Source organism: Hypanus sabinus, unplaced genomic scaffold, assembly GCF_030144855.1.
Source record: "Hypanus sabinus isolate sHypSab1 unplaced genomic scaffold, sHypSab1.hap1 scaffold_338, whole genome shotgun sequence".
NCBI lineage: Eukaryota > Metazoa > Chordata > Chondrichthyes > Myliobatiformes > Dasyatidae > Hypanus > Hypanus sabinus.
The window spans coordinates 448,779-457,675 of NW_026781242.1; positions in this window are offsets into that span (position 1 = coordinate 448,779).

Here is an 8,897-nt window from a genome sequence, read left to right on the forward strand (position 1 = left end):
GGCCATTCGACCCATTGAGTCTGCTCTGCCACTCCACCATGAGCTGAACTATTCTCCCATCTAGATCCAATTTCCGACTTTTTCCCCATATCCCTTGATACACTGACTAATTAGATACCTATCAATCTCCTCCTTAAGCACCTTCAATGATTGGGCCTCCACACTGTATGTGGCAACGAATTCCATAATTCCTCCACCATCTGGCTAAAAATATGTACCTTTTGCGATAATTTGATGAGAATGCCAGTAGGATAGATAAAGGGGATGCAGTGTATTTTGTATATCTGGGCGTTAAGAGGTCCTTTGACACAAGTGCCACACAGAAGGCTGCGCATTTAATTAAGAGCCCATGGTATTACAAGAATGTTACTAACATGGGTAGTACATTGGCTGATTGGTAGGAGGCAGCGAGTGGGAATAAATGGATCCTGTTCTGGTTGGCTGCCAGTGGCTAGTGGTGATCCGCAGGGTTCCTATGGGGCCACTTACTTTTATGCTGTATATGATGACTTAGATGAAGGAATAGATGGCTTTCCTGCCAGGTTTGCAGATATTAGGAATATTGGTGGAGGGACATGAAATGTTGAGGAAACAGATATTATAGAAACATAGAAACACGGAACTACTGCACAATACAGGCCCTCCAGCCTACAAAGCTGTGCCGAACATGTCCTTACCTTAGAAATTTTGCATTATGCCGATGACCTTTTGCTTTATATTCCTAATGTTGAGACTTTATTAGCTATCGTACATTCTTTTGTCTCCAGTTTTAGTCAGTATTCAGGATAAGAGTGAACTTATTCTATTGAATCATTTAGTATCAATTAATACTAACCTTCCTTTTAAAATTGTAAGAAATAAACTTACTTATTTGGATGGAACAATTACTAAGAACCATAAATAGTTATTTAAAGAAAATTTGGGCCTGGGACCCCAAGATCCCTCTGATCCTCCTCACTGCCAAGAGTCTAGGCATTAACTCTACATTCTGCCATCATATTTGACCTACCAAAATGAACCAGGCCACACTTATCTGGGTTGAACTCCATCTACCATTTCTCAGCCCAGTTTTGCATCTTATTAATGCCTCATCTCATTAAATTACCTCGTCTCAGTCATTTATAAAAATCACGAAGAGTTGGAGTCCCAGAATAGATCCCTGAGGCACAACACTGGACTCTGGCCTCCATGCAGAATATGACCCGTCTCCAAGCACATTTTGCCTTCTTGGGGTAAGTCAGTTCAGGATCCACAAAGCAGTGTCTCCTTGGATCCCATGTATCCTTACTTTCTCATGGGGTTGAGGAGGAGATAAAACAAAGGATCATCAGTGATTGAATGGCAGAGCTGATTCAATGGGCCAGATTATCTCATTCTGCTCTTATGTCATATGGTCTTAAATAAGTACGTCTAAAATTAATTATTTATAATAATTTTGTGTTTAATGGGGACAATCTCAAGAGCACAGATATTAGGTATGGTGAATAAATGTTGCCAATATCAGTAGTAACCACTTCCAGTCTTACAATAAATGCTAATGAAGAACACATTGTTTGTATGCTTCATTGATTGTTAATTATTATTACAAGTGTTGCACTATTTCACATTTCTTTAACACACATTATACAGTGTTGAACTTCTATTGGCTGGAACTTTTGGTAGTGACACTAAGTTTCTGACCTTGTGCTGTTGATCAGATTTAACCCAGATGCTCACTGTAACTTGCGGAGAAGATATTCCTGATGTCACTTTCAGGGTCTATGGTGCAGCTGTCTGAAAAAAATGAACAGCACAAATGTCATTATTGTAATCGACATACGGCAACATACATCATCTCCAATATCTATATGATTTTCACTCCAATGGAAGAACTGCAGGAACGAGACTGCAGGATTTTCTGGGATTTGAAATCAGATGGTGTCATTCTCGTAAATGCTTATGTAGTGTTCTCGCACAGCTGTAAAATAACTCTGAACTAAACACCAAGCATAAACCAATCAATGAGGCGGTCCCAGTAAGATTAACCATTTAATGTTCACTCTTCCACATTAAGGTATGGTGAAAACTGTTGATAAAACAATACAAAAAACATACTGTATTTGTTTCCTTCTTGACATCACATTTACATCATAAACACTTGCAAAAGTAAAACGACAACAACAATCTTACATTGAAGTGCAACATACAGTCAGAATCTACCCATGCCATTGACTGGCTTTAAATACATTTCAACACAAACTATCCGCAACGCTTTAAATAACAAAAAACATAAACTTTATCAATCATCATTACTTTTAACAGAATCAGCGTTAACATTTTTAATTCAACATATCGATTATCTCATGAACTTAGGGCGTTGATTCACTAATGTTTCTCGTGCGTAGAAAGAAAACTTTTCTCGCGCTGATACTGTACACATAAGCCCCCTCCTTCCTGTTTCTCCAAACCGGTATTCTCCCACAACACACGGCGAAACCGGGAGTGACGTCATCGCATGCCGCTATATATCACAGAAAACGAATTTACTTTAAACAACCTTAACTTTAACTAGAAAATGATAACAAACAAATTACTAAAGCAAAAGTATAATAAACTAAACAAATGCCTTAAAGGCAACACAGCTTAAGATCTCAAATGACTGCTCCGAAGATAAAATAATTGGTTATTTGGGGAAAGAAACAAGTATATATAATAAAGTTATTACGAACTCCGTGGAGCATGTGGGGATCTTCAGATATACAGGCACTCTCGCTTTCTTTCTTTTTTTTCATTTTCTTTTTTTCTGTAGGGTTGTTAGAGGGGAGGGGCTAAGGGTATATTTGTTTTTCTTTCTGTAATTATTTGAAAACGCAATAAAAACGTTTTAAAAAGAGGATCATTAAAAAAGGTCATTTAGTACAGAGTTATGGAAAAACTTCTTCTCCAAGAGAGTTGTGGGGGTCTGGAATGCACTGCCTCGGAAGGTAGTGGAGGCTTTCAAGGAGCTAAATAGGTATCTTATGGATAGGGGAATCAAGGGATTAGGGGACAAGGCAGGAACAGGGTATTGATAGTAATTGATCAGGCATGATCTCAAAATGGCGGTGCAGGCTCGAAGGGCTGAATGGTCTACTTCTACACCTATTGTCTATTGTCACAGGCGTAACACTGACATGATGAAGGAAGCCCTGAACACAGCCAAAGAAGGAAGACCTTTATTGCTGCCAAAACACCAGTAGTGTAATGGGCAGAAAATTTAAATAAAACAGTTGCACCTGAACTTTTAGCATTGCTCATTTTCGAATTATGATAACTCAGAACCTGTAGTAGGATGCAGCAAATTGAAGTCCTTTACTATACAGGAGAAGGAGACATCTGGAGTTTACTCCAGTGTCATGGTGAGCATCCTCTTATCATCAGTCGATGCTCTGAAGCATGTACCAGGAAATGTCGACGGATATTTGCCACACACACACATGCTCCTTGTAGAAATAAAAATCATATTTCTGGAGCTGTATTTCCACAGCGTCAGTCTGGCTTACAATTGAGACTGGATACAATTGGAAAGGACGGTGAGTTGTTTCCTCTGGAGCACCATAGCCTGAGGGGAATTCCGATGAAGATTTATAAGTTTAAAAGAGGCATAGATAGAGTAGACAGGGAGTATCTGATTCCCGGGGTTGAAATGTCAAATACCAAAGGGCAGGCATTTACAGTGAGAAGGCGTGTGTTCAAAGGGCATGTGATGGGTAGGGTTTTATTTATTCAGAGAGTGGTGGATCACTGGAATGCACAGTTCTTAATAGATCTTAACAGACCTTTACTTCTAACAAACCACAAAGTCACCTATTGTGTCGTGGGAATCTGATTCTCAGACTTTCGCTCATATTTGAATTGACAATTAACAAAGAATTGTGAAGTCAACTTGCTGCTCAGTTATCTCAGACCATTGACTTTTTGCCCATGGAAGAATTCCTCAACGTGTTTTCCGGAGTTCGGGTATGAGGACAGATGACACATAATAGTTGAGTGAATGACACACACTGATCCTCATGGAGGAATCAGAAATGCAGTGAGGGAGCTATTTTAAGATCCTGGGTGCCAGTATGTCCGAGAGCTAACCTGGACCCAAAATATTGATACAGCTGTAAAGAAGGTGTGACGGCGGCTATATTTCAATAGGAATTTGAGGAGATTTGGAATGTCACCAAAAACGCTATGCTTTCTTGGAAGCTTGACAAAATTTGAATTATTACCTGAAACGTTGATTAATTTCTACAGATGTCTGTTAGAGAGTTTATTGACGAGTTTCATCTTGGCCTGATATGGAAGCATCAATGCCATTGTACGGAAAAGCCTGTAATAAGTACTAAATATGGCCCAGTCCGTCATTGGTGAACCTCACCCACCATTGAATACAGGAAAGTATTCGGCACCAGTTCTCACTATTTAGTTTGACCAGTCAGCTCCTCAGAAAATATTTCCAAAATATTACCCCGTCCACCTCCCACCCCTCTTGTGCATCAATCAAAGTATCTTCTCGGTGAATAAACCCTGAACTATCATGGGAACATTTCCATTACAAGACCTACACGATTTTGTATAACTGTCCGTGAGTAACGTCTCGTGGGAAATCGTAATTGACAATGTTTTCAGCACTCTTGGGGATGCCTGCCTCAAGTGACATTCATCTATTTTGTCTAGTCAAACCAATCTCCCATTCATTACTATTCCAGCCAATTAACTTCTGAAAATATATACTCATGATGGCAAATCGACTTTATTGCATATGACATGACTTAAGGTAGACCTAATGCATAATCTATATTCTGTGTGCTGTCTGTCCCTTCATCTTTGTGATGTTGCTGCATGCAAATTTTCCTTGGTACTGAATCCGTACCTCACTCAACTTATGATAATAAGAATAAACTCAATTTGACTTGGAAAAATTAATGTTTTTTTATTGCATTTCAGTATGTTCATTATATCAAAAAATAGATGTTTGACTTTAAATAAAATGTTGTTTGGAATATTAATGATCTGACACATTTGATTTAGTCAAAGCCCAAAGCATCATTGAGGATCCCTGGCACATATCTCCCAATCTCTTTGACCTATAATCATCGGGAAGGAGGCACTGGAGCTTGAGGACTATGACTGCTAGACTGGGTAATAGGCTTCTTCCATTAGGTTACAAAACCAATGAATGCCCTGCCACAACCGACCTCTCATCACAGGACAGTGAGCTCTCTACTGTTAGTTGTTTTTTTAATGTGCTGCACACTGCATGCATTGTGAGTTATATTTTATGCACTTATTTTTGACAATATTTAGTTTTACGTGCTTTGTGCGATCAATGATCTGTGGTTGGAGCAAGTTGCAGAGGAATGTTGTTTCGTTTGGTTAAAGAAGTGGAGCTAAGACAATCCTACCTGTGAAGAAATTCCCTCTGCATTACTGTTTAATCTGATATCAAGTCGTCTGACCCCTCGGGCTTTGGAAAACTCAGTGTTAACAATCAGCAGGAGAAACACCAGGATGACAAGAGTTTTTTGGAAGGCAATTATCTGGAGGAAGAAATCTCACTTTTGATAGCTCTGGTAAAGAGAAAAGAAGGACATTGAAAGCTTATGGATATTGGAAGACCTAAATAGAGTCGAAGTAGAGAGGATGTACTTTGTGGTGGGGGAGTTTGGGACCAGACGGTACAGCCTTGGAGTAGAAGTATGTCCCTTTACAACAGGAATGAGGAGGAATTTCTTGAGCCAGAAGGTGGTGAATCTGTGGAATTGCTTGCCACAGACAGCTGTGAAGCTATGTAATTGGGGATGGGTAAAGCGGAGGTTGATAGATTATTCATTAATATGTTTGTGATAGGTTCCGCAGCAGGGGAAGCAAATGGGGTTGAGAGGGATAATAAATCATCCAAAATGGAATGATGGGCAGACCCGTTGGTTCTAAATGGCCTAATTCTGCTCCTATGACTTTTGGAAACTACAAATTGAGAGGGAGGATATTTCAGAAAACTGAGAATACAGGTAAAATGAATACAGACATACTACTATATGACAAGAATGACTTATCTTTGGATAGCTGGGACAGTAAATCAGATCAGTTTTAAAGGCAATACTGTATTTTTCTAGTTTAAGTTGTGTGTGTTCAACAATGGGCTATAGTATATCTGTGCTGAATTCGGTTCCCACATATTGTTTTGTACAATCAGACACTGTCACTGAAGGTAATAGATTATCTGCAGAAGTACAGACTCTGGTAGCCTTGAAGACAACTTTAGGACACCTTTCAATTGTAGATAGAATAATATTAAATTTACTATTCTCTTCTTTAATCACAGAGAGTATGAATTTAGATTCCATTCAGTATGAGCTGCAAGTTCCTGTACTGCTGCCTTTGCTGAGCTGATTGTTTTCCATTTCCCTAAAGTTGTTTCTATGCTGAGTTCTTAACAGTGTCAAGAGTGACAAGGTGGTGTGATTATTTCCTTGAGGCTATAGCGTGGGTTTGAGGTCCAATCGAGTGAACAGTTCAAATTCTAGGATGCTATTTCAATGCCATCCTGAATGAATCCAGGCAGATATGTTAAAGCCTTTTGAGTGATTTCCATATACCTTGGAAAAGATGGGCAAGTTCTCCCTGGTTTTGAGTCATTTTCCTTTCTATCAGGGCATAACATTGCTGCATGTGTGAGGTTGGTTGCTGTGTTTCCAATTTATCAGAAACTCTACTTCTAAAATACCTCAATGACAGAGAAATGGTTCAGGACAGCCCAAGCAGAGCATAGTACATTCAGTGACCACTTTATTAGGAACACCCGTACATCCCATTACACTTGTTAGTGCCGATATCTCATCATCCAATATTGTCGATGAAACTTAATGCATAAAAGCATGCAAGAATGGTCAAGAGATTCATTTGTTGTTGAGACCAAACATCACCATAGGAGAGAAATGAGATCTTAGTGACTTTGACCATGGATTGATCATTTGTACCAGGCAAGGTGGATTGAGAATATCAGAGCCTTCAGCGACTTTCATGTACAAGAGTTTAAAGCGTTTAAAGATAAGTCATTTGATCATTGGCAGTTCTATCAGTGAAAACGTTTGTTTCTGTGATATGTCAGACTGTTTAAGCTGACAGAAAGGTGCTATTAAGTTACCACATGTTAAATCAATGGTGTGCAGAAGAACATCTCATGAACATGGAAAGACGAAACTAATTTAACGTCATTGCTGCTTGTGTGGTTTAAGATCCAAAATGTCTAATGATATTGTGAGAGATTTAAAATACTAAATGGAATCTTTACCTTGAGTTTAGAAATAGCAAATTGTAAATCGCAAAGGATTTAACCAACAGCTACAAGGTAACTGTCAAATGGGTCAGTTTGCTATGAAAATAATTTGAGAACTAAGGAGAACATAGAACAATGAAGAGTACAGCACAACAGCAGGCCATTAGGGCCACAATGTTGTGATGAACTAGCTATAAAGCAAATCAAAAACACCCAAACACTAATCCTTCCCCTATACCATGTCCATACCCTCCATCTTCCTGCAATCCTCTCTCAGATCACCCCTCAGCCTTTGGAGCTCCAGTGGAAACAACATTTTATTACGCCTTCTGTGATAGCACACTCCCTCTAAATGAAGCAGCATCCTGGTAAACATATTCTTCACCCTCTCCAAAGCCTCCACATCCTTCCAAGTGTGGGGCGACCAGTACTGTATGCAGTCATCCAGATGTGGCCCAACGAGAGTCTTACAAAGTAGGAACATGACTATTGAGCTAAATGCTTCGAATAATAAATGCAAGCATGTTGTAAGCCTATTTCTAAACAACATACCAACTTGTGTAGCTACTTACAACTAGCAATGAACTAGGATGCCATGATCTCTCTGCTCAGCAACACCAAAGGACCTTGCCCATAACAGTGTTCTGTCTTGCGTTTGCCTTACTGAGGTGCAATTTGTCTCATTTATCTGGGTCAAATTCCATTTGCCATTTCCCAGCCTATATCTGCAATTGATCTACATTTTGCTGTATTTATTGCCAGTTCTCCACACTATCCACAGCTCCATCAATTGTTTCTTCATCTGCCAATTTACCAATGAAGCCATCTACATTTAATGCTTGACAATAATTATTTCAGAAAGACTCAGAAAAATCAGATATACCTGTAACAAAGAAATGGAAGTTGCTTTCTTTGAGCTGGTGTATCAGATTTAGGTGGTTGTCCCCTATATATTGAGATTCAGGGAGGGGAGGAACCTGAAGTGGAGTATTTTGCAATGGCGCAAATAGTTTCTATTTGGATAGACATGTTTGTGAAGAGTAATCAATGCACTGTGACTATGAACAATCAGTTCATATCTGAGTGTATTCAAATGGGGATTTTATATCCTCACTGTGCCTGAAGATGAAATCCACATATTTACAAATCAAAGGAGAAGTAAGAAGTAAGAAGTAATGTTTTCTTTTCTTCTTGACCAGCCTTTGTACACCAGAGTTTCTGCACACTACCATCACTTCCGTGTCTCATGGGAACGTAACTGTTGCAGAACTTCACTCAAGTATTCCCTGAACATTTGCCACACTACCGTACTTTTCCTTGAGAGCATTTGTTTCCAAATTCCTGCCTGATAGCCTCATAATTCCCCTTATTCCAATTAAATTCTTTTCTAACTTGTCTGCTCCGAATATCTCTCCAATGATATTGTAAAGGAGATAGGATTATATTCACTATCTCCAAAATGCTCTCCCACTGAGAGATCTGACACCTGACCAAGTTCATTTCCCAATACCAAATCAAGTGCAGCCTCTCCTTTTGTAGGCTTAACTACGTATTGTGTCATGAAGCCTTCCAGAACACACCTAACAAACTCCACCTCATAAAAACCCTTGCT